The following is a 25,061-nucleotide window of genomic DNA, read 5'->3' on the forward strand; positions in this document are numbered from 1 at the left end:
TTTTCTGCGTTACTCGATAGAGAGGGCTCACAAGCTGACTATAACCTGGAATATGCATTCTCCAGAAGCCTACAAGGCCTAGGAAAGCTTGTGTTTCTTTCTTGTTAGCTGGTGGAGACATAGTTGCTATCTTGTTAACCACATCCATAGGGACATGACGGCGACCATCCTGCCATTTTATTCCCAAGAACTGAATCTCCTGTGCAGGTCCCTTGACCTTGCTTTTTTTTAATGGCGAAACCAGCTTTCAGAAGAATCTGAATTATTCTTTTTCCCTTCTCAAACACTTCTTCTGCCTTGTTGCTCCACATGATGATGTCATCTATGTATTGTAGATGTTCAGGGGCATCGCCTTGTTCCAGTGCCGTTTGGATTAATCCATGACAAATGGTAGGGCTGTGCTTCCACCTCTGGGGCAGTCGATTCCAGGTGTATTGGACACCTCTCCACGTGAAAGCAAACTGGCCTGCACTCTGCTGCCAAAGGAATGGAGAAAAATGCATTGGCAATATCAATTGTAGCATACCACGTGGCTGCCTTTGATGCCAGTTCATATTGGAGCTCTAACATGTCTGGTACAGCAGCACTCAATGGTGGTGTCACTTCATTCAAGCCGCGATAATCTACTGTTAACCTCCATCCTCCATCAGACTTTTGCACTGGCCATATAGGACTATTAAAAGGTGAATGAGTCTTGCTGATGACTCCTTGGCTCTCTAGGTGATGAATCAGCTCATGGATGGGAGCCAGGGAGTCTCAGTTTGTGCGATATTGCCGCCGGTGCACCGTCCTGGTAGCAATTGGCACCTGCTATTCTTCAACTTGCAGCAACCCCACAATGAAGGGATCTTCTGAGAGGCCAGGCAGGGCAGATAGCTGTTTGATCTTCTCTGCATTTACATTGGCTACACCAGAAGCCCACCGGTACTCCTTTGGGTCCTTGAAGTACTCTCTCTTGAGGTAGTCTATGCTAAGGATACAAGGGGCTTCTGGGCTGGTCACAATGGGGTGCTTTTCCCACTTGTCCCATTAAGCTCACCTCAGCCTCCAGTATAGTCAATTCTTGGCATCCCCCTGTCACTCCAGAGTTCCAGATGGGTTCTGTGCCCCTGTATCCTGATGGCATCAGTGTACACTGTGCACCAGTGTCTACCAAAGCCTTATACTTCTGTGGGTCTGATGTGCCAGGCCATCGAATCCACACGGTCCAGTATATCCGGTTATCCCTTTCCTCCTCCTGGCTGAGGGCAGGGACCTTCTATTGCTGTTCCTCATCAGAGTATTCACTGTCTGACCCTTGCGGTACCAGACCAGAAGTTCCCTCTCCAGAAGAATCAAGGGAGGTGGTTTCAGTTCTTCTATGCCTGGAGGATTGCTGATTGCTTTCTTGGGCCTCTACAGCAACTACGCTGAGAGCCTTCTTCTTGGGTGACCCCTTCTTAACAGCTGTCTTCCCTCTCAGTTCATGTACGTGGGCTTCCAGCTTAAAGGTGGGTTCACCATCCCACTTCCTCATGTCTTCCCCTTGGTCACGCAGGAAGAACCAGGGTGTACCACGCAGCATGCGCCTTGGGCTCCCTTTCCCTCTGACTGGGGCAGGAGAGGACTGATTTCTTGGAGCATTCCTAGCAGCCAAGGCACTGTCCTGTAGGGATGAGGAGACACAGAGATTTTCCTCAAAGTTTTGGAGCCAAGACGATACTTTCTCCACAGTTGGTGTTTCCATATCTGGGCAATACATTGCTGCCAAGCTGTTAGAATACGACGCTGGGGCACCTTGAATCACCTTTCTTCACATGGCCCGTGTGCACAGGACATCCTCTGGATCTTTGGAGACCTCCTCATCATCTAGATCACTGTAGATGACTTCCAGCACTGCTAATTCTCTCAGGTACTGGATGCCTTCATCTGTGGTAGTCCACTTTCCTGGGGAGTTCACAAGATCTTCCTTGAATGGATATCTTGCCCTCACACTTGAGAGGAGCTGGCTCCAGAGACTCCAAACTGCTGCCTCTTTTCCAATACCTGTCTCAATTCCCCGGTTTCTAGCGAGGGATCCCAGCTGTTGGGCTTTCTTGCCTTCCAGTTGCTGACTGTCAGCCCCATTATCCCAGCATTGAAGCAGCCAGGCAGCAATCCACTCACCTGGCTGGCAGCTGTAATCTTTCCGCATGTCCCGAAGTTCTGAGGAGGTCAGGGACCAGGTAGTTTCCACTTCCTGTCTAAGTTCTCTGACTCCTTCCTCCAATTTCTTTGTCGAAGGACCGGCTTCTAGATCAAACCTTTCCTCTTCTTCTTCTTCCCTCACTAATCGATGGTATGGACCCGTTGATCTCCTTGTCCACTGTTTCCTTTTCACTACTGGGGCAATTACTGTAGTAGTTGTTGTTTGGGTCCCTATCTCGAGCATGGTGTCCTCAGATGCAGTTTGGGTCCCTGCCTCAACCGTAGACCTCTGAGAGTTTTGACCTATAGCTCGGTAGGCATAGGCCAGGCCCCAGTACAGTGCAAGAAGCTGCTGGTTTTCATTGGGATAGGCAAGGCACCCTTCTATCATGTGGCACATCAGTTTGCCAGGGTTGCTTGCCTGTTTGGGTGTAAAGTCCCAGGTTATGGGAGGTGATAACCATCCTGGGAATCTGCCCAAATCCTTCCATATACCCTGCCACCCAGGGACCAGCCACTTGAGGGCAAATTTCAGTATTGCCTCACCCAAAACTTGTCTTCTCTTATACCAGGACAATACCAGATTCCACAAAACCCGTAATATGACAACAGTATTAATTACTAGTATTGAACAGCTCACATAAGGGTGAACAAGGACCTTAGGAGCCTGCATAATAAAACCATTCATATCAATGCCAGGTAGGGAGAGGGAGATGTGTTCCCTCAACCCCATCCACAAGATAGCTCCCCCAGCACAGCAAAGCCATCAGTGCCAGGGCAAAGCACACAGCCATTATTTGCATTACCATGTTCCCAAACTCAGCAACATAGAGAGAAGTAAGCAGCCAACAAGCTCCGTGATCTGCACAGGAGCTTGCCACTTAATAACTAGCATTTGCATGCTTAATACAAAACTGCCATTGTTGTGCCCCACGTTGGATGCCAAAAAAGGACTGGTGGGTTGACCCTGTCTGGATGCCAGGTGCCCACCAAAGCTGCTCTATCACTCCCCCTCCTCAGCTGGACAGGGGGGGAGAAAATATAACAAAAGGCTCATGGGTCAAGATAAGGACAGTTTAATAAAGTGATAGCAAAGGTCACGCACGAAAGCAAAGAAAAACAAATGATGGTATTCTCTACTTCCCATCAGCAGTCGATGTCTAGCTACTTCCTGGGAAGCAGGGCTTCAGTACGCGTAGTGCTTGCTCCGGAAGACAAAAATGTCCCCCTTCCATCTCCCTTTACTTAGCTTTTATATCTGAGCTGATGTCATATGGTATGGAATATCTGTTTGGTTAGTTTAGGTCAGCTATCCTGGTTATGTCTCCTCCCAAGATCTTGCCCTGCCCCAGCCTGCCATTGAGGTGGGGCAAAAATGTTGGAGAGACAGCCTTGATGCTGTGTGAGCACTGCTCAGCAGTAGCCAAAACACTGGTGTGTTATCAACACCTTTCTAGCTACTGATGCAGAGCACAGCGCTATGAGGGCTGCTATGGGGAGTATTAAATCCATCTCAGCCAGACCCAATACAATATGATAAGATGCTAATCTAGTTTATGTACCTACACACATTTAAATATCTATCCCTTTGATACTAAGACGTTGTAGGAACCTAGGTGATCTGTTTAGGTAGATTTGTTTTTAACTGTGTTCTTTGCCCTAGAAAAGGGATATTGTGTGAAGGCTGTGATGAGTTGGACTGTCTTCATTCTGACATATCTGTGGGTGAATTTTCTGTGAGTATTGAAGATCAGCTGAAAAACATGTCTTGCAGTTTGACAATGGACCAGTTTTCTTCTAATTGCTAGCTTGTTGACTGGTCAAGAGGAAGATTAGATTTGGGATTTGTTTCCAAATACCTTCGATTACTGTATAATTAAAATAGTACAGTGTCTTTTAAAATTATAAATTGACTGTGCAATTCAGCAGAAAAAGTAGCTATTGTCAGAAGCAGAGCCAAGACAGGCTGGAATTTCCCAATGCTAATTGCCAGCTCTACCTTCTGGTAGTTCTGAAAATGCATATTTGTTTTACTATCATGTGGGGTTTGAAAAGCTTGCAGTTCTTGTGAAGATTTCTGCTTTTTGGCTGGCGGTGTAGTCATTGTTCCATAAATCTCAAAATGAGGCAGTTAAGTATGTTGTAGTATAAAATATCTCAGTCTTAATCTAGAGGCTATGCTAATTAAGGCTTGGCACTTCTTTTTAATGACCAATGTTCTAACTAGTAGGCTTCCATTCAATAGTTTTTAAAGTATAAAATGCTGTGTGGGGGTCTGGAATGGAAAGATATATTCTATTTAAATTGCTGTGTTCCTGTGTGCTCTGGAGTGAATGTGTGGGAGAACAAAACTTGGGTGGGGCAACTTTAAAAAAGCAGAATCTCTTAAACAGCCCTTAAACTCTTTTATCTGCTGAAAGCTACAATTAACCTAAAAAGGAACATGGGCTTGTTGAAAATTGTACCATCCACACTGTGTACATGTACTACTTTCAGGGTAATTGTGGGGGGAAAAAAGTATACAGAGTTCACTGGCTAAAAAGTAAAATAGCAATGTTGTCTGACCGCTTTACCCAATTATTTAGAAAATGAACTACTGAAACTTGTTTTTATTTAGGTGTACTTCTTTTATTGGATGTTGAATTGGAGAAGCCTGAAACATATGATCGTAGCTTTCCCTCAGTTTACTGTGTTCTTCAGTAATAATTTTGGATTCCACTATACAGTGTGTAGGGGGAGACTTGATCTCTGGAATTTATAGGTTGTTTTCAACCACTTCTTCTTGGGAAAGGAGGATTTGGCCTTCTTTCCCTCTTGAAACAAATGCTGTGGCTCCTGCTTCTGCCTCCCTCTGTCAGAAGTCAAGGGTTCTACCTTCCACCCCATTTTCTGATCCAGAGCTATTTGGCTTCATGCTTCCTAGTTCTGGACAGCATAAGACTGCTCTAGTCAGCTTGCTCTCCCAGCCAAAGCTTAAATGCTTTGTGCAGGAAAGAAGTTAAACATGTTCTGAGTCCTACAGTATATAGTGTAAGACCTGCTGCATGTTGCAGTCAGTTCATTGTGAACTTCTTGCCATCAAATAGTGTCTTGTCTTCTTTATTGACAATAGGAATGTGCTTAGAGTACTTATAAAATTGGCACCCTCTGTGAGGGGGCCAATATCAGCCCATAAGTTATGTAGCATCTCTTTTAATGGTGGAAGGAAAAATGTAATGGAGAAGGCAAGTAAAGACTGATAGATAAGGGTAGGGGAAAACAGAAGGGAAAAAGAAAAGGTCTGAAAGGGAGGGGAGATAAAGGACAGTTGAAGCTGTAGGGTCAGAGTTACTATTTTAGTAACTGTTCTGTGAGAAGGAATAACTGGGCTTTTGTGGGATGCCTGCTGATTGGCTAGCTCTGGGTGGGAAAGTACATAGCCTTGGCAGTGTATATGAGGCTAGGTAACTTGCAGATATTTTAGAAACAACCTGCAGCATCTCTAAATGGTTGGGACAGAAAGGAAAGGGAATAGGTTAAATGAGAACTGTGCTGTAGTGTTTGAAATTATAGTAGAGGAACCTGGGTTGGAGTTGGCTTGCTTTGAATAAACACATAGTTATTTCCTAAAACAGGATTATAGTCTGGAGTATAGTAGAGAACATCTTAGGTTCCTAGCTAGTCATTATTGGTCTGTAATGTCATTGTCAGCTATAAATTCATGATTCCTTTGTCTGGTGCTAGTCCCATGTTTAAGTGTATAGTGTTCATCCACAGATTGGGTTGATCGTGGACAGTTGCAGTCCTAATCAGTCAGCCTTATAGGGTAGTTGCAACTCTATTAAACCATGTGTTTGAAATTAGAAGCAGCTTTGGGGCTGAATGAATGTCAGATCAAACCTGCAGAGCTGATCTCACTCATCCACTTGCAGTTTCTCTGTCCTGTTGGTAGCATGTCACCCTCATCTGGGCTCTGCTTTCCACACCTGTGTTTGTCCCAGAACCACTGTCCTAAGGAAACGACATGCAGCTCCTGCACTGTGCTTTCCTTTTGACTTCTACCTCCACCCATGCTTGTGCCCCAAATTATGTGAGGAATAATATCTCCCATTTATTATTGGCCCTAGAGTCATATTCTTACCAACACAGAATGACATGGGGCTAATGATTCTTCTGTAAATATAGGTTGGGGAAAGGGAAAGGTGTCTCCTTTTCCCAGGTGCTGCCTGCCCAGGCCTGTCAACTTTGTTATCCCAGACTTCTTGCTTGCTCACCCATCTAGAGCTGGAGGAAGGTTTGGAGGCTGTGTGAAAGGAAATGCTGATTAGTCGCTGGTTGACCACAAACACTGGTCTGCTCTGCCAGCCCAAGTGGCGCTTGGCAAGCTGAATGCTTTGCCTCTGTTTTCTGAGCATGCTAGGATGGCTGGTTTGGCCATTCTCATGTGATCCCTCATTAAAAGGAATATATGTAAAACCTTTGCAAAGATGAAGAGGAACTCTGTTGCCTTAAAGAGTAAAGAAGTTTGGCAGAAAATAAACCCCCTTGCATTCCAGCTTATCCTCAGATGTCAGAGAGGTTGGGGGCAGCGAAGTTTAATTGCTGAGTGATGTCCAATTCAACTCTTTAAGTCCAGTTGCGTTCAATATGTTGAACTATCATGATGACAGGTGCACTAAGTGTACTGCACTCAGCTTAGCTGCATTCAACGCACTAGAATTGCCAGACTTGGGGAGTTTGGTCACGTTAATGAACTATCACAGCTAGATTAATGAGCAGTGCAGCTTGTTAAAGCAACAGTACAGGTTCTTTTGGATTGCCAGTGATAAATACTGTCTGCAAAGCACGTGCAAATAATAATACAGTTGACTACAAGCACCCTAAATTATGGAAAAACTCTATAGAGATTTCTAAGCTTCCTGGGGAAGCACTCGGTATAACCGAGGGTTTGAATCTTACCCAATAGGTGTCCCTATGGGGGGGAAGAGAGGTTCAGCCTGTCAACTGATCGCAGAAGTCAGTGATGTCCTCCTGACTTGTCTATGATGGTGTCTTCCCTAACATTCCTCCTCTCTTAAGCCCTTTTATACTATTTTCTTATTTTTAGGTGGAGCTTGAGTGACTCTAGTCATACATACCTTATTATGATTGGTGTAAAATCTCCTCACTTTACTTTTAAAGGTATATACTAAAGAAAATTCAGAGCACATGCTCAGTGAGGGGTGGTTGCACCTTGAAGGCAGGTAGTTTTTGGGATGGAGGAGTGTTTTGGTATTATAATGAGCAAAGTTCACCCAGAGGACATGATTTTGCGTGTCACTACTCCGGAACTGGGCACTTATATCAAAAGTAAGGCCATAGCATTGACAGAACCCCCATTATTTTACCTCCTTGCTTCAGTGGACTCAATGCAGGGACCTACTGTTCTTGTTCCTATTGTTCCAGTTCCCTATCACTGCAGTCATATCACAGAGCCTGGCCATGGTGTCTCCACTCTGCTCTACCCTCTGTGTTGTTTCCCTTAGAGTCAGTATACCAAGCTCCCCTGGTGTTGCTAACATCTAAGGTTGCAGGTTATGTCTCTTACGGAATTATTATGGAACAGATTTCTTGCATATCCACTGCATTCTACCCTGGAGGTTTACCTTCCCTTAAGGGGTGGTGGGGGTGGTGTCGTATTGATAAGTCACCTCCAGCAGTCATTCTACAGGAACCCTCCCGTTACAAAATTGTTTTAAATTGAGTTAAACCCTGTAGTGTTACAGGCAGCGATATACAAAATTGTAGTAAAAAGTGCAGAAGAAGTATAATGTGAAACTAGCCAATCTGTTGACAGTTCATTACTAAATCAAATACCAAAATTAAGCAGCACGAAGTGGGGATGGGTAGGAAGAAGAAAGGCAAATTGGAATACACATACTGGAAAAAAGATGGTATTTTTAAATATATTGGGAACAAGAAAGGAATCTTTGTGTGGAAACATGTCTTTTATGTCCCTTTAAACAGAGCAGAAAAGCTCAAAGGCTTGACTTTGGAAGAGTTGCAAAAAAGTAATTGTAATTTTTTCATTTATTTGGTTCTTTAGTAAGATTTAAATATAAAGTAAAATAAATTAAAAATATGATAAATTAGCAGTCTGTGTGTTCTTACTGTGGTACACTATCCTCTCTTTCTTTTTGGCACTACTTGTGCCTAATCTGATTTAAAAAAAAATAAATTTTGTCCAGCTGTTAAAGTTGTCAGTTAAAACTCATCTAAAGGAGGGGATTTAATGAGTGGTCCAGTCTTTGTGTTTTGAAGAGTGTTGTCTTTATTAACAACAAAAAAAATTTTGCTGTTGGATAGGTACTGTAGTATTATCTAAAGGCTAAAACACCCATACATTTTGTTTTATTGGAGATTTGAGCCTTTTCATCCCATGCTTATATTTTGGGAGCCTATGAATGATACAAGCAGACAACTAACGTTGAAGAGTTTATCAAGCTGAAATATATGTATTTGCCTTATTCCAGCAATACTTTCTAGTCCTATTCTTCAAGAAGCTGTTCTGATTGCTTGTAGTTGTTGAGGATTTCTTGGCTGAGCGAAGACATGTGAGCAATCCAGCCTTTAGCTGGAACAAAGCATAAGCATACAAAGTGCTGAAGCACACAAGGACACTGTGTCCTTGTACGGGGAGAAAAGGAAGATAAGAAGAGCCTGACAAACAACTCCTGGATGCCGAAGAACAAGATAAGCAACCGCAAGATGCCTCGTGAAGAAGCTTGAGCAGCCAATAAAAGGATAAGATAGCACCGCGTGAAACGAGATATTGTACCAATCAGAGCATTGTATAAGGCGCGTGCATAAGTGCATAGGGTATATAACTGTGCTGAAAGTTGTAGTAAATTGGCTTCACTTGATCACATTGTTCTGTGTGTGATGTCCCGTTCTGGATCCTCTGTCGCATGTAGTCTAGGCAAATGCCCAGCATTAGGGACATGTCAAGCCCTTTTCTGCTCCCTCACTTGCCACAGTTGTATCTCCTTGAGTTTCATGCCATGCATGTTCTGAAGATCCATGAAGCTTAAGTGTAGAGGGTAATGAGGGTGTCAATGGCCATTCTTCCTAGGAAATACCATGTGGTGTTTAGGGAGAGTTGAGATACCTTCAATGAAGTGCTGAAAGTTCAACTATCTTTTCTTGTTCAAAGGGCTGAAGGCAGATTTGTTGGGCAAGGTGAGGTTGATGGCTGATGTTTGTGCTTGACCACTTTGTGTTAGCTGCAGTGATTAAGGGAGTGCTTAAAAACTGCAGATCTGTGTAGAGAAAAACACAAAGCTAGGATGAATAGTAGAAGACTGAAAATTTTGGGTTGTTTTGGGGTTGGTTTTTTGGGGTTTTTGCTATTGAGAAAAAGCTATAATACAGTGTCTCTCTTACTGTTAGGACAGTTTGTATGTATGCTATAGCTCAGTGGTACAAGCGTTTTATGAACTGCTCAAGTTTTCTTAACAGATGATCTTATTCTAATGAACTTTTGAAATATTAGTCTTTTAAATGTATCATTTTATTGTGAATTGATGCAAGGCTAATAATTTAGTCATTCATACTTGACACTAATTTGGTTGTATAGTCAAAACCTGACTGGGCAAGGCTCTGAGCAACCTGCTGTAGTTGACCCTCCTCTGAGCCGAGGAGAGAGAATAGACCATTTTCCAAACTTGACCATTCTATGATTCTATATAAAGATTAATATCTTGAAACACATCATGTAGGAAGCTTCCAATCATGTTGAAAGATAAAAATGCTCTTAAAGAAAAAAGGTATCTTATTCTAGGCTTTTAGCTGCCTGAAAAACCTTGAGGCTTAGCCTCATGAAAAGCTATGGTGTAGTTGTCTGTTAGTAGTATAGCTGTCAGGGATTGTGTAGTTATTCTGACACGTGAAAAGCTATTTAATGAGTTATTTTCCTACTTCTAGATCTAAACTAGATAGAAATACCTGTAGACTTAAGCTTTTAAGAGTACTTTTGACTTTGTGCCAGCAAAAGCCATAGTGGTTGAATGTCTTTTAACTACAGCTGCTGCAAGATGTCTTCGCCTCTTAGACTTGCAGCTTGTATTCACATGTATTCTTACCACAGTTACTCTTCTCTTTCTATATTTTACTTGTTACATGAACTTTATACTTTACCTTGAAATATTTTGAGGAAGGAACCACTTTCACTGTTGTTCTGGTGTAGCACCTAACACTAATGCTACTTGATACTATTTGGATTTTGAGAGGTGACATAATACAACTAGCAAAACATCATCTGAAGCTCAAGCTAAACTTACCATTCAACAGCTGTCTCATTCCCTAGATATGCTGCATGTGCATATCTCAGATGAAATATAGTTAATTGTCCAGAACGCATTGACTTGATGATGATGGAAGCAAAGGTGTTTTAATAACTTTGTAAATAATGTGGTTACCAATACATATGTATGTCTGACATACCCATTCTGCTCTGTTCACAGGTGCATACCCCTTCATCTTTGCTTATGCTGTGTGTGGTAGAAACCTCTTAGGAATCTTGTAAACTTTGGTAACCTGTCTGCTTACTCAGAGACTGAAACAGTGCCCTTTGAAGTCAGAAGAAAGACTTTAATCTGCTTGACTGACTGAGCTTTGAATCAAGAACCAAAAATTAAATGCCGGCTCCATGGAAGCATATGGTGGGGTTTCAGTGATGTTTGGATTTCCCATGAATCTAGCATAGAAATACACATGGCTATTGAGGATGCTCAGATTGGCAGGTTATCCAACAGTGGCTTCTTTTTAGGGTCTAGAGTGTGTTGGGTTTTTGTTGTGGGTTTGGGGTTTTTTTAATTATTTTTTTTTCCTTTGGGGGGGTGATTGTTTATGATATGACATGATTCTGTTCAATAGGAACAATGGCAACCCCTCAGTGACCTTGTTCTTCTGATGTGAATTTCAGATGTATAACTTATAGATGTATAGAAAGTGAAATGCACCACTTGAGATGTGGGTGAACTCGGGGATCTTCCAGGAAGGTAAGCAACAGTGTGAGCTTATGGAGTGCTAGTCAATGCACTGCTTGTGAGCAATTTTATTGCACACCCCAGTTGCAAACAGATTGCTGCATTTTCAAAGTAGAGGAAGCTGCATCATGCACAAGCACCTTACTAATCATTAAGAAAAGCTATGTGGTAGGTCAGTGAGGAGAAGCAAGTGCATTGACAGATTCATGTCTTCAGTTGTTTTGCCTTGGTTGCTTCTTGTCAACATGCACTTAATGGGGAAAAACATTGTGTGTAGCAATCAGTTTTGAAATTACAAATCTGTATACAACCCATTTAATGAGATGAGGGGATTTAGTTGAAGACAGTGATTTGTGAATACAGGTATAGAAGCTGTTTAATCTGTAAATATATACTTGATTTGGAGGTTGATTCTTAAAGGCCTTTGTAATATGATGGGTTGACCAAGTTATTTCTATGTGTTTATCAGGGGAGGAAGCTGGATACTTTAATTCTTTGGCTGTGGCTAAGGGAACCTGAACAGCATATCATGTGTTTAAGCCTTCTGTAGTTGTTTGAGAAGGGTTGCAAGTTCCAGCTATCTTGGAGTGTGTGTTAACTGCATTTACTGGCACAGTAATAGCATACTTAAGGGTGGGATTTCTGTGGATTTCTTTTTGCCCGCCTAATTATGTTCCTGTCCTTCTCTTGGTACAAACAGCCTGTTGCTCTTTGCTTTTGCTTGATTTGTCTCACAGCTGTCTCCCATCATGTGTCAAAGTGTGATGACAAGTACAAGCAGTGGGTGTGCATCCTTGCAGTTATGTTGGAATAGGTGTTGCAAACAGGACTGTGTGTGAAGCACTGTACAGTAAGAAGCTGCCCTAGGCTCAGTGTTGGGCAGCTCTCCTTTTGCAGTAGCGAATACCACTTCTTAATGCATATGCTGCTTGCCTGTAAACTTGAAGTTGTTCAGGGTGTTTTGGTTTTGTTGTTCTTAGTGTGGGTTTCTTGTTTGCAAGCCAGGTCTTGCTTCAGCTGGATTGCTGTGCTGGTTATTTAGCATGTCGTGCTCTCAAGAGGAAGGTTATGTTATCCATGTCTTTGTGAGGACTGTCAGCTCAGATTAATGTCACAGCAAAAAATTCTTGAAAATTTGCTGTTGTGGTGCACTTCAGCTATCTCTGTTTACTCAGATGATGGTAAGATGCATGAAGTCAGATGAAGGCTGGATTTTATGTTTGTGAGTAGTGTTGCTTTCCTTAGAGGATCATTTGAGGTAGAAAGTCATTTATATATTGCTTGCTAATCTGTGATATAGTAAATGGGACATGGCAAACAAGCAGTGTGCAGGGAAAATGGCTACAGGTAAGTTTAGAATTATAGAGTAGCTTGGGTTGGAAGTGACCTCTAAAGGTCATCTAGTCCAACCCCCCCTGCAATGAGCAGGGACATCTTCCACTAGATCAGGTTTCTCAGAGCCCTGTCCAGCTTGACCTTGAGTGTTTCCAGGGAGGGGGCATCCACAACCTTTCTGGGCAACCTGTTCCAGTGTTTCACTACCCTCATTGTAAAAAATTTCTTCCTTATATCTAGTGCAAATCTACCCTCTTTTAGTTTAAAACCATTACTCCTTGTCCTATCACAGCAGGCCCTACTAAAAAGTTTGTCCGTGTCTTTCTTATAAGCCCCCTTTAAGTACTGAAAGGCTGCAATAAGGTCTCCTCAGAGCCTTCTCTTCTCCAGGCTGAACAACCCCAACTCTTTCAGCCTTTCCTCATAGGAGATGTGTTCTATCCCTCTGATTGTTTTTGTGGCCCTCCTGTGGATCTGCTCCAACAGGGCCATGTCTTTCTTGTACTGAAGACTCCAGAGATAGACACAGTACTCCAGGTGGGGTCTCACCAGAGTGGAGTAGAGGGGCAGAATCACCTCCTTCAACCTGCTGGCCATGTTTCTTTTGATGCAGCCCAGGATACAGTTGACTTTCTGGGCTGCGAGTGCACATTACCGGCTCATGTCCAGCTTTTCATCCACCAGTACCCCCAAGTCCTTCTCCACAGGGCTGCTCTCAATCCCTTCATCCCCCAGCCTGTATTGATACTGGGGTTTGCCCCAACCCAGGTGCAGGACTTTGTACTTGGCCTTGTTGAACCTCATGAGGGAGGTTCACATGGGCCCACTTCTTGAGCTTGTCCAGGTCTCTCTGGATGGCATCCTGTCCCTCAGGTGTGTCAACTACACCACTCAGCTTGGTGTCATCTGCAAACTTGCTGAGGGTGCACTTTTGATCCCACTGTCTATGTCATTGATGAAGATATTGAACAGTACTGGTCTCAATACAGACCCTTGAGGGACACCACCTGTTTCTTAAGGCCTGTTGAGGGGTGGCCATCAGTTTCTGTTATATTGACTAGGACTTTGGGATAATGTATGGTATGGAAGGGTTAGCCCCCCCCCCCCCATTTTTTTAAGTGTGGATGCTTGCTCAGTCATTGCACATTAGGTGGTGTCCTGGGTTCAGCTGGGATAAGAGTTAATTTTCACAGGAATCTGGGAGGGGGCACATCCAGGACAGCTGACCTGAACTAGCCAAGGAGCTATTCCATACCATGTGACATCATGCTCAGTATATAAATGGGGAGTGGGCTGGGGGGTGCTCTTGGCTTTCAGTGGGGGAAGTGGTAGAGCATTGGGTTCCAGGTGGTGAGCAGTTGCACTGTGCATTACTCGTTTTGTATATTCTTTTACTAGTACCATTGTTGTTGTAACTTCTCTTTTTGTGTTGTCCCAGTAAATTGTCCTTATCTCAACCCTCGAGGTTCTGGTTTTTGTTGTTTTTTTTCTCTTCTCCTTTCTGATTCTCCTCCCCATCCCGCTGGAGGGAGGCGGGGAGGAGTGAGTGAGCAGCTGCGTGGTCCTTTGTTACCAGCTGGGCTGAAACCATGACAGGTGGTAACCACCAAACCTGCTTTCTTTTTTTTACTTAGGCTACTTGGGGGAAACATGTTATTATCCTGTGGCTATAGAAGCTTGTTTCCAGGCTCTTGTCATTCACTAACTCATTGCACAGTTTGGGGCAAATAAGCAATTATGGCTGCTGTTTCAGCTTGTAAAATACATATTATCTACTTTGTGTAGCTGTGCAGTGTTGTTCAAGGGAAAGCACCAAGTCCAGTCTGGGATCTTCTGATATGAAATGGAAGAACATTAGGTAAGTGTTCTTCAGGGACCAGGAAGGCGAGTTTAGTAAATTAACATGTAGCTGAAATGTACTTGGTGTTTTTTAGTGGTTTTCTTCTGGTAGCATAAGAATGTAATTGTTCTGCCATGATTTATTTTTTCCCAGTCCCTACAAGAGAGTTTCTGTGCTTAGAATTTAGATATATAATCTAGTGGTTTGTTTTCTGTTTTGTGGTTTGGGTATTTTTGGTTTTGTTTTTTTTTTTTTCTTCTAATGTATCCTGATACTTTTAGATTAAGGTCAAATCACTTTATAATTTATCCTTGAACTGCTAAGTTGCCTGTTTCCTGCAATGGTGACTCAGGTTGTGTCTGTCTAAGCTAACAGAAAAAAGTCTGCTACCTAGAAATGATACATAAATACTAGTTAATGACAGATTTCTTCCTGCTCTTCTGCAATAGCAATTCTTGCACTCATTCCCTTCTCCCATCTCCTGGATAACTCTCATAGGTTTAATGACTGCATTCAAGGCAGATTTATGTTTGTTTTTAATGTTAACAGTTGTTGTTTTTCCTGTTTTGTCAATGGTCTGTAAGCGTCCTGGTTTCAGCTGGGATAGAGTTAATTGTCTTCCTAGTAGCTGGTATAGTGCTATGTTTTGGATTTAGTGTGTTATCAACATTATTCTTATACTGATGTTTTCAGTTGTTGCTAAGTAATATTTAGTCTAAAGTCAAGGATTTTTCAGCTTCTCATGCCCAGCCAGCAAGAAGGCTAGAGGGGCACAAGAAGTTGGGAGGGGATGCAGCCAGGGCACCTGACCCAAAGTGGCCAACAGGGTATTCCATACCATGTGATGCCATGCCCAGTATATGAACTGGGGGGAGTTGGCTGGGAGGGGCTGATTGCTCAGCCAGTCCCCGAGCAGCATCAGTGAGTGAGTGGTGAGCAATTGCATTGGGTATCACTTGTCTGTCTTGGGTTATATTTCACTCTCTTTTTGTTATTTTCCTTTTCATTACTATTATTATTATATCTTATTTTTTATTTCAATTATTAATCTGTTCTTATCTCAACCCATGAGTTTTACTTGGTTTTGATTCTCTTCCCCATCCCACTGGGAGGGGAAGGAGTGAGTGAGCAAGCTGCTGTATGGTGCTTAGTTGCTGGCTGGGGTTAAACCATGACAAAATTAACTATATAGTGCTTAGTAGCTTCAGTTTTATGAATGTAGGATTGTTTCAGCTCTCTGTACATACAGCAAACACAGTTATGAAAATACATTCTTTGACAAAAATAAAAAAACAACCAATTTTAAGTAGCTTGTACATGCACTGAAGGTGGCCATAAACAAACTTGGTACTGTGTCATTTATAGGGAGGGGAATGGGTACTGTAAATCTTACCATTGGAATTGACTTAAGCTCCTAGGTGAACAGCATGAGAACTGCCAAGCTAGTGCAGTAAAGAAAGGAAAGGTTAGAAGACTAGAAGAAACGCTCAACACCTCATCTTTCAATGCAGGTTTCTGTAATCTTGTGCAGTGCTTGTTTTCCCACTTTCACATATTTATAAAATGAGGGGGAGGTGTGTAAGAATATTTATATGGGGTAATTGGTGGATAGAAAAGTAATTCTGCAGTGGTTGAATACTGTGGAAACATGGGGGCTGTGTAAATTCTCTTAAGGAGAGAAAACCAGCTTCTACTATGCCCAGCTTCTTTCTCAGCTCTATGTAGCTTGAGACTCCTCAGACTGTTTTGACCTTGGTATGTCTGCTGGCTGTTGTTTTAAACCTCTATTTCTTGAGTTTCCTGCTGTTTAAAATCTGTGGGTGGTTAGCTGAGCTGCTGCTGTTGCATGCTGCTGGAGATTTGACCTTCCTCACATGGCACTGAGTTTGTCCCAACTATGTGTGATAGGACTGCATGGGATTTGCATGGACGCATCCACCAGTAAGATTCAGAGGGGTGATTTTAAATATGGAAGCCATAAATGGCCCTTATGATAGTCTCCTTTAATGATCTTTTCTGAAAAGCAGAGGCCTATGTTCCTGGTGACAAGGTGCTCAGGACCTTGTAGGACCAGATCTCTTATGTTTTAATAGCTCAATTGTTTTCAGTAGATTTGCTCCCAGTTTTCATCACTGCATGATCACAATCTGACCTAGAACATGCCACCTCCTCTCTTAGTGTGTGATTTAGAGGAATTGTCATTTTTCACACACAGCTGAAATGTATCTTCTTTTCAAGTATATTTGAGTAATCCATAGTAATTAAGCAAAACAACTAGGAAAGAATGTGATCTTGCTATATGCCATGACTGTGATGACCCCTTCTTTGAAATCGGTTATTTGTCAGAAGACTTGTGTCTGCATAAGCACGTGGCATTGCTGCAGACAGGAAGTGGCATAGTCTGTTGACCAGGGAAAACCAAAGCTCTCATTGAATTTTTAAAAAAAACAAAACAAAACCACCTTGTTTTAGTGGAAGACAAAAGCAATAATATGTGGTCACGTCCCAATTTCTCAGGACAATGATTCATGTTTGCTGATTCCCAGGTCAGGATTAAGGTGAAACGACATCAGGGATCCTTTAACTCACAAAACTCAACTTTTATTTGCTCACAACAAGAATTGGCATGAAACTACGTCAGTAAACTGTGTAACATGTGCTAACCCTACATCATCAAACATATACTACAAGCCTTGCTTATTTGGGGATCAGTTTAGGGAAGACCATAAGGAGATCCCTCACGTTGAGTCACGAGGTTCAGAGTGGACCCCCTTGCTTTCTAGACTCCCTCTCAGAGAGGAGCCTAGGGGTGGCTAGATCCACTCCTAGTCCCAGACTTGGCCAACAGTTTAGATATAAAGGCATGAGGTGTAGGGATTACTGGGAAAAAGAGAGAGAGAAAAGAGAAAAATTTCACCAGTCCTGGGTCCAGTGTTGGTCCAGTCAGCCGAAGGGTCCAGTTTCAGAGGGTGTGTGTATGTGGGGCTTCAGTTTGTGTCTGTTTATAATCTCCTTGCCCCTTGTCGTGGTTTAACCCCAGCCAGCAACTAAGTACCACGCAGCTGCTCACTCACACCCCACACCCCCCCCCAGTGGCATGGGGGAGAAAATCAGGAAAAGAAGTAAAACTCGTGGGTTGAGATAAGAACAGTTTAATAGAACAGAAAAGAAGAAACTAATAATGATAATGATAACACTAATAAAATGACAACAGTAGTAATAAAAGGATTGGAATGTACAAATGATGTGCAGTGCAATTGCTCACCACCTGCCGATCAACACCCAGCTAGTCCCCAAGCGGGATTCCCCCTCCCCCACTCCCCCCAGTTCCTATACTAGATGTGTTGTCACATGGTATGGAACACCCTGTTGGGCAGTTTGGGTCAGGTGCCCTGGCTGTGTCCTCTCCCAACTTCTTCTGCCCCTCCAGCTTTCTCACTGGCTGGGCATGAGAAGCTGAAAAATCCTTGACTTGGTATAAACACTGCTTAGCAACAACTAAAAACATCAGTGTGTTATCAACATTCTTCTCATACTGAACTCAAAACATAACACTATACCATCTACTAGAAAGAAAATTAACTCTATCCCAGCTGAAACCAGGACATACATATAACTTTTTTTAAGTTTATGAATGTGCAATCTGGTATTTAAATTGCTTTTAAAACTTTTTAATGCAGCTGAAAAGAGTGAGGTCAGATGTATTTTCTTAGGGCTTTGTTATGCTCCACAAGGTTGAACAGGAAATGGTTTAAAGGAATGCCAAGAAACCCCTATAACCTAACCAATTCCCTTGTCTTCTTTTAACTAGCTTCATTTCGCATTGCATACTTCAGCTGCTGTGAGCATTTCTGGGTTGAGAATAGGGGAAGATTTCAGTGTGTTCCTGAGTTACATCACCCAAGTTCCTTTGCCTGCAATTTAAGAAGAAAACTGACTGGATTTTAGATACAACTATATACAGACCAATTGTGGCAAAACAGAGATGTTGTTATATGCATCTCTGATCTGTTAGAAGTGGTAGGAGTGCTATCTTAACACTAGAAATGGTGATAGTTTAATGTGACAGGAATATTCATCTCAATTACCAATCATTACTGCTGTTTTCAGGAATTTGCAATTTGAATTTATGCAGTACAATCCTCATTTATTCACTTTTTTCCATAAATTCTAATTTTTCTGTTTCTAGTTAGGTTTTTCTTCAAAGCAGTCTTATTTTCTTTTTTATTTTCTTTAATCTTCTGCTGCAAAAGTAAGTCTAGAAAATTGAAAAAATAACTTTAAGTATTGCCAAATTTATGCTCTTACAAACTATTAAAACCCAAAAAACAACAAAAAACCCAACCCTGGATTTCTTTGAAGTGTTTCTCTACAGTACACTCTCTGAAATATTTTAAGACTACATTTATATTTCCTTGATAGCTTTGCTTATTACCTTGAATATCCAGTTAAGAAACACAAAGGAACATCTTGTAGAAAAGAGAAATTGGAAGTAGATATTCCAAGGAACTGCAGGGGTAATAGTTTACTTTCTGGAGGTGTGGTGACCTGTATACAGCATGATCTTGGACTTCCTAGTATTCATAGGTGAGGCAAGTCCCTTCCTCTATGGGGAAGGTTACTTGCTAGAGCAAGCCATCTCTTTCTGAGGCTTTGAACAGATGTAATGAACACTGTCTTAACACCTGGCTTCTAGTCTAAAAGCTCATAAATCTTTTCATACCCAATGTGGCTGTTACTAGTGGTGTATGAGATAGTTGTACCTATAGGTGTGCTAATAGGGAGGGCAAATCTTGCAAATATTCACTGTGTTTGCCAGAATGCTGCCGTACTGAATATGCAAGGCTGAAACATAAATGTACTAAATTCCTTCATAGAGTGTGTGATGTGAAATTTTTATAGTCTTGTCTCTTCGTGAGTCATTTCAAACACATATGTGTAAGTTTAAGTTCCAAAACTAACGTACTGCTTATCTTTAAAATACCATTAAATAGTCACATTAGACATTATCCTGTGCTCTTTCAAACTTGGATATCAACCCAAGTATGACAAAAGTAGATAAGTTGACTAGTAGTGTTGGTACACATTCAGGAGTTTAAACTTAGTAATGTTTGGCTCCTGTCTTATTCAGAAGACACAGTTGTAACTTCATTGCATTCAAAAGCTACAAAAGATTTGGCTTTCCAGAGTTTGGCAGCTTTGCTGACTGTCTGGATTATACGATCTCTTATAACAGTGTTTGCAGAAGTCAAATATTTGCATGACAGTAATTATTAAAGAGGACTAGGAGCTCTGGTTATGAAATCCAACACCTACAACAATAATTAACACTGAACGGTTGGGTGGAAGGCATGGAATATGTTACAAATCTACAATTAGGACTGAGTGCCTGCTACATGACATCAAAACCTTGGTTGTTGAATACTGTAACTTATTAGGCATGTGGGCAGGACTTTATAATGAAATGTGAGGGTCTTCTCTAGTCTTTCTGACACTTGTAATTCTAGACTTAAGGATTAATTGCACAGAAAATCAATTATCAAATGTGTGATTTGTTGCAGCTTCTGGTGTTACATCCCTTCCTCCCTCCCCCTGCATTTCTGTTCAGTTTTCTGTTTGTTCCTGTGCTGGTTTGATAGAAGACATTGAGAGGAGGTAGCCTACCATTTTTCTTTTTACTTTAGGACTACTCTAGTAAAGTCTGCTTGAGACTTTAACTGGATCTTTAACACTGCTTGCCTCCTGCAGAGGTGGGGAGGTCACTTCAGTCTCTGTGGGAAAAGGGTTGTTGGGACATTGGAGATAGCCTACCACTGCTGAGCCCTGGAGAAAAGTTGGTGGTTGGAAGCAAAACAAACAGAAAACAAAACAAACAAACAAACAAAGGAAAAGTAAAATATGTCTAATTGACATGAAGCCTGAGTTTTATTTGAAATGGAAAAATAGGAGCTTGTCCTGACATGAATCATCATCCATGTTCTGTTCCTTGTTTTCTCTTTAGCTGATAGTGGGTGGAGTTCTGAAGTATTTCAAGCTAAACTAACTTCAGAAGACACTACCTTTGGGGACAATTGCCATCAGCCTGGGCCTCCATTGTCCTACTGCAGCTTTGAGGATGTTTTTGGCATTTCTTCACGTGGCTTTTTCACACTGCCCTTGAGGGCTTACCAATAGATTTCAGTTGTTGTTACTGTTATAATGAAAAGCATCACTGCAAAGCCATGTCTTCTTCCCTCTTTCCATATCCCTTTGGTGTTCCCTGCAAGCTTATTATGTATTTGTACCACAGAAAGCTAGTACTGGCCCAGGATCTTGCTATGCTTAATGCTGTTGGTTTTATTCCCTCTTTTTGCCCTTGCAGTTTGAGGGGTACTCCTCCTATAAAGTTTCATTCTGAAATTAAAGCCACATTTCTCTTTCATAAAAAACCAAATACAGTTGATCATACCTGAAAGAGGCACTGTGCTTTTTTGTGGAGTAGCAGGTAAACCTAATTTGTTCTATGCGGACTTGTCAAACATTAATAAATTCCAATCACCCAAGTTGATGAAAGACACGTTATCTGTTTCTGGCAAGAATTATATTGCATCTAATTAGGCTCAACTTTATAACATAGCATTTCATGAGCAAAGTTAATTACAGTGTTCTTAGTCTTTGTTACAAGAAAGCCTAGTGGTGGGGAAAATCAGCAGTTGACGTTAATTTTTGTTCTCTTAACTTGATGCTTAGCTGTCTCAATCTTTTAGTATGTAAGCTTGGCAGACCTGCCATGTACTGCAGTTGCTGGGGAGAACATAATTTCAGCTGATGAGAATGACAGGGGGAGAATCTTATTTCCAGTAGTTGAAAGCAGTGTGGTTAACTCCGTAGTGTTCATGCAGTTCTCTATCTTCAGTGACTCAGTAAAGAGAGTGTTTTTAAGGAAGTAATCAACTAATTTTTATATGCAAGATGATGGGGTGGAGTTGCTGCTGTTGGTGTTAAGTCCAAAACACATTCCTTTAGAGATCTCCCTTACCTTCCTCCCCCAATTTAAACCTCCTTTCCTAGTAAAGAGTCTACCTGATTTACATTGTAAATATGCCCACATATTCTGTAAAAGTTGTAAGAAAATAAAGTGACCCCTTTAAAAAACATCATATGAGCATTTTGCAATGTTGCCTGAGATTGGGCAGAGTCAGTCTTAGATTTCACAAAGTCCTTTGCGAGCAGCAGAACTAGCAAAGCCTGGCTTCCTTGCATGTTTTGTTGTTTGGGGGGTTTTTATTCCTTCTCTACCTTATCACAGTACCTGTGGCTTTTCCACTTTGGTCTTCAGTGTCTGCCCTTTCTGTGCTTTCTCTGACATGCGTGTAGAGGCAATTCTCTCTCATGTCCTCTGCGTGCCTGCCGGGCATCAGGTAGTGTCTGCTGGTGCTGTTTCAAATTGCTAAAACAACATAGTTAGCTGTTTGGCATTTGACAGATCAAACAAAACAGATAAGCTCATGCTGCAGTCTTTGGTGAAAGCGCTGTATTTTTGTCTACGTAATTGCTGTTTTTCATGAAACTTGCATGAGCTTATTTATCTTGGAGATTGCTTCCTAGCTTTCAGTAATCTTGGAGTAGGTGTACTAGTATAGAATGATTGCATAAACCGCTTGGGGGAGGGGGGGAAGGAAATGACACCAAATTAAAAGCTATTTCAGAAGAAATAATTTTGGAACAAGAACAGGATCTTCAAACCTGTATTGCTGAGTTTGTTAAAACTAGCCTTACCAAGGGCTGTAGGTTTCTTTGACACTTGGTCACGAATACCAGCAGTGCTAACAGAAAGCTACCACCTGGGACCAGTTTTTAAAGCTGACAATTGATATTCAATAATAGGGATGTGGTTTCTGTCTATGCTAAATAAATTTGCTAGGAGATCCAATTCCACTCTAAAAGAGATGGAAGTCTAAAAGTAGTGCTCTATTGAACTTATTTAATGAAGCTACTTAACATGGCTGTTCTGGAGACTTCTTTATTTTGGCAAGCATTTGGCTACACTTGCAATTTGAGAATAATCAAGGATAGATTGTTCTCTCTAGTGCTTTGTGCAATGGCACTTTCAACCATGACTGGCGCCCTGAAACATTAGGATAATTTGAACTCTGATATGCATCTATCTGCATAGTTTCTTGTAAAATAAATAATCTCAACCTTTTGCTGCATTGCAGTATTTTTTTTTCTACCTGACATCTTGCATGTTATGTTGATGGGTGTAACATCTGCCCAAAGGGTACAGTTATATTCTGTTACTGTCATTGTTTTGAGAACTTAAATGGCACATCTTGAATCCTATTTCTTGCTACTTTTACACTATTGATGCAGACAAGAAATTAAAGAGTTAGAATAGGGTATATTGTCATTATTATAGACTTGCTTCACCCTTCAGGGATGGAGAGACTATTGAGGCTTTTATGTTTGAAGATGCAAGTGTCTCACATTTGCATCAGTCTGGGCAGCTTTCAGGAATGTTGGCTGCCTGGTGTCTACTCTGTCCAGGTTGCTGCCTCCTCCAATCTGTCAGAGCAGTAAAGATTTTAGAGGAAAAATGTATTGAGGTGTCTTGTCTAAAACCAGGCAGTGACTGGATGGCTTACATGCAAAGCATGCATGTTCTGTAGGGGAGAGTCGTGGTTTAATCCCAGCCAGCAACTAAGCACCACGCAGCTGCTCACTCACCTCCCTCACAGTGAGATGGAGGAGAGAATCAGAAGGGTAACAGTGAGAAAACTCATGGGTTGAGATAAAGACAGTTTAATAGGTAAAGCAAAAGCTGCACATGCAAGCAAAGCAAAACACAAGGAATTCATTCACTGCTTCCCATTGGCAGGCAGGTGTTCAGCTATCTCCAGGAAAGCAGGGCTCCATCACATGTAACAGTTACTTGGGAAGACAAAATGCCATCACTCTGAATGTCCCCCCTCCCTTCTTCTTCCCCCATCTTTATATACTGATCATGATGTCATATGGTCTGGAATATCCCTTTGGTCAGTTGGGGTCAGCTGTCCCAGCTGTGTCTCCTCCCAACTTGTGCACCCCCAGCCTACTTGCTGATGGGATGGTGTGAGAAGCAGAAAAGGCCTTGACTCTATGTAAGCACTGCTCAGCAGTAACAAAAACATCTCTGTATTATCAACACTGTTTTCAGCACAAATCATAGCCCTATACCAGCTACTATGAAGAAAATTAACTCTATCCCAGGCAAAACCAGCACAGGGAGATAGGTATAGCATTTTTGTTGGCTTCCTCAGGAGTTTTTCCCACAAGCCTGTTACCTGAACAAGATGCTGTAATCTAGTGAACAGTCAAGATATGCTACTCTAATAGCAAGTCTATCAGACATTCTTGCATCTTAGACAAATGCAAGTGAGGGTTGGACAAATTTTACAACACGAATTCTATTGGATAGCTTGGGAGATGTTCTTTCTGTGAGAATGACCTCTCCTTGGTCTTGTTTCCCTTCCTTTGGCTCCCTATCCATCTTCTGAGGAGACTAGCAAGCAAGATATTCCACTATAGGATATTGATATTGTAGAGATGTAGTGACTTTCACAATATTTCTCTCTTAAGCACACACATTAATCTAAGTGTAAGAAAGGATTGTTTAGATTAGACAAACTAAAACAGTTGTGAGACTGGGTGCAAAGAGATTTTGCACTCTTCTGTGGGGAGGTGTTGGGACTTGTAGCAAAATGCATCAAACCACAGTCTGCATAGCTTTGAGGAATAGAATACATAGTTGCAATACCATCTTATTTGAACGATACTGTTTCTACTTGTGGTGTTTCAGTAGTGCAGTTGTTTTGTGAGCCTGGGATGCTCTGGAATGATATAGAGCATGTGATTGCCCATCAAGTCATCTGTGGCAGTGCAAAGACTGGAGCAGGAAAGTATGTTCTAAAGCAAATGTTGAAAACGTGCATTCAGTGGTAAAAACAGGACTTTGCAATGCTGCAATTTGTAAAACACAAGCAATCAGTGACCTCTTCATTAGTATACTTACATGCTTGATCCAGGACACTACAAAAACCCTACTGCCCAGACTTATTTTTCCATCGTTACTGGAAAACCGAGTTGGGTTTGCAAGAAAAAAGCTCTGGTTCCCGTTTTCATCTGAAATATGAACTCTGCTTTACATTCCTGACCTGTAATAGAGCTATTCCAAAACCATGCTTTTTCTCCACCAGAGGAGTATGTGTTGAATTATAATGGCCCATCCTGCAATGCAGATGTTTTAATTTTTAACAGGCATGAACTTCTCCAAGGGGGTGAAAGTTGGGGGAGGGGGCTAACTCAGAAAATATGAACAGAAATATGCTCCTTTCCTAATCCTCTGTTCTTTAGAGCATTCTCACTAAAAGAAATTAAAACCAGAAAGAATTTTAAAATTATTTTTATCTTGAGAAGAACTAGATGCTTGTTTTGAGTTTTTGGAATGTAAGTCATGAATAAAAAGCCATCTTATGTTTGTGTACAACTTTAGAGTATTTAGATGATGGGGGGGGAAATACATCTTTGTCTGAGGGCTAAGAATAGGTGTGTAATTATGTATAATAGGCAAAGATATCTGATTGTCTTGCTTAGTCTTGGCAATCTGGCCTGGAGGAAGAGGAGCCTTCTGCAATCAGTACTTTCCATTGAAAACATTTAAATTCTTCATGCCTTGTAAAGCATCTTGTCTGTAAGTT

At 41.6% G+C, this 25,061-nt stretch overlaps 1 protein-coding gene across 1 annotated transcript in view; it reads left to right on the plus strand.

The window, feature by feature from the left end:
* The window catches only part of LOC126035548 (ankycorbin-like), a 352,600-nt gene that overhangs the window by 168,136 nt on the left and 159,403 nt on the right, over positions 1 to 25,061 (plus strand). The gene's annotated exons all lie outside the window — the stretch shown is intronic.

This window comes from Accipiter gentilis, chromosome W, assembly GCF_929443795.1.
Source record: "Accipiter gentilis chromosome W, bAccGen1.1, whole genome shotgun sequence".
Classification (NCBI taxonomy): domain Eukaryota; kingdom Metazoa; phylum Chordata; class Aves; order Accipitriformes; family Accipitridae; genus Astur; species Astur gentilis.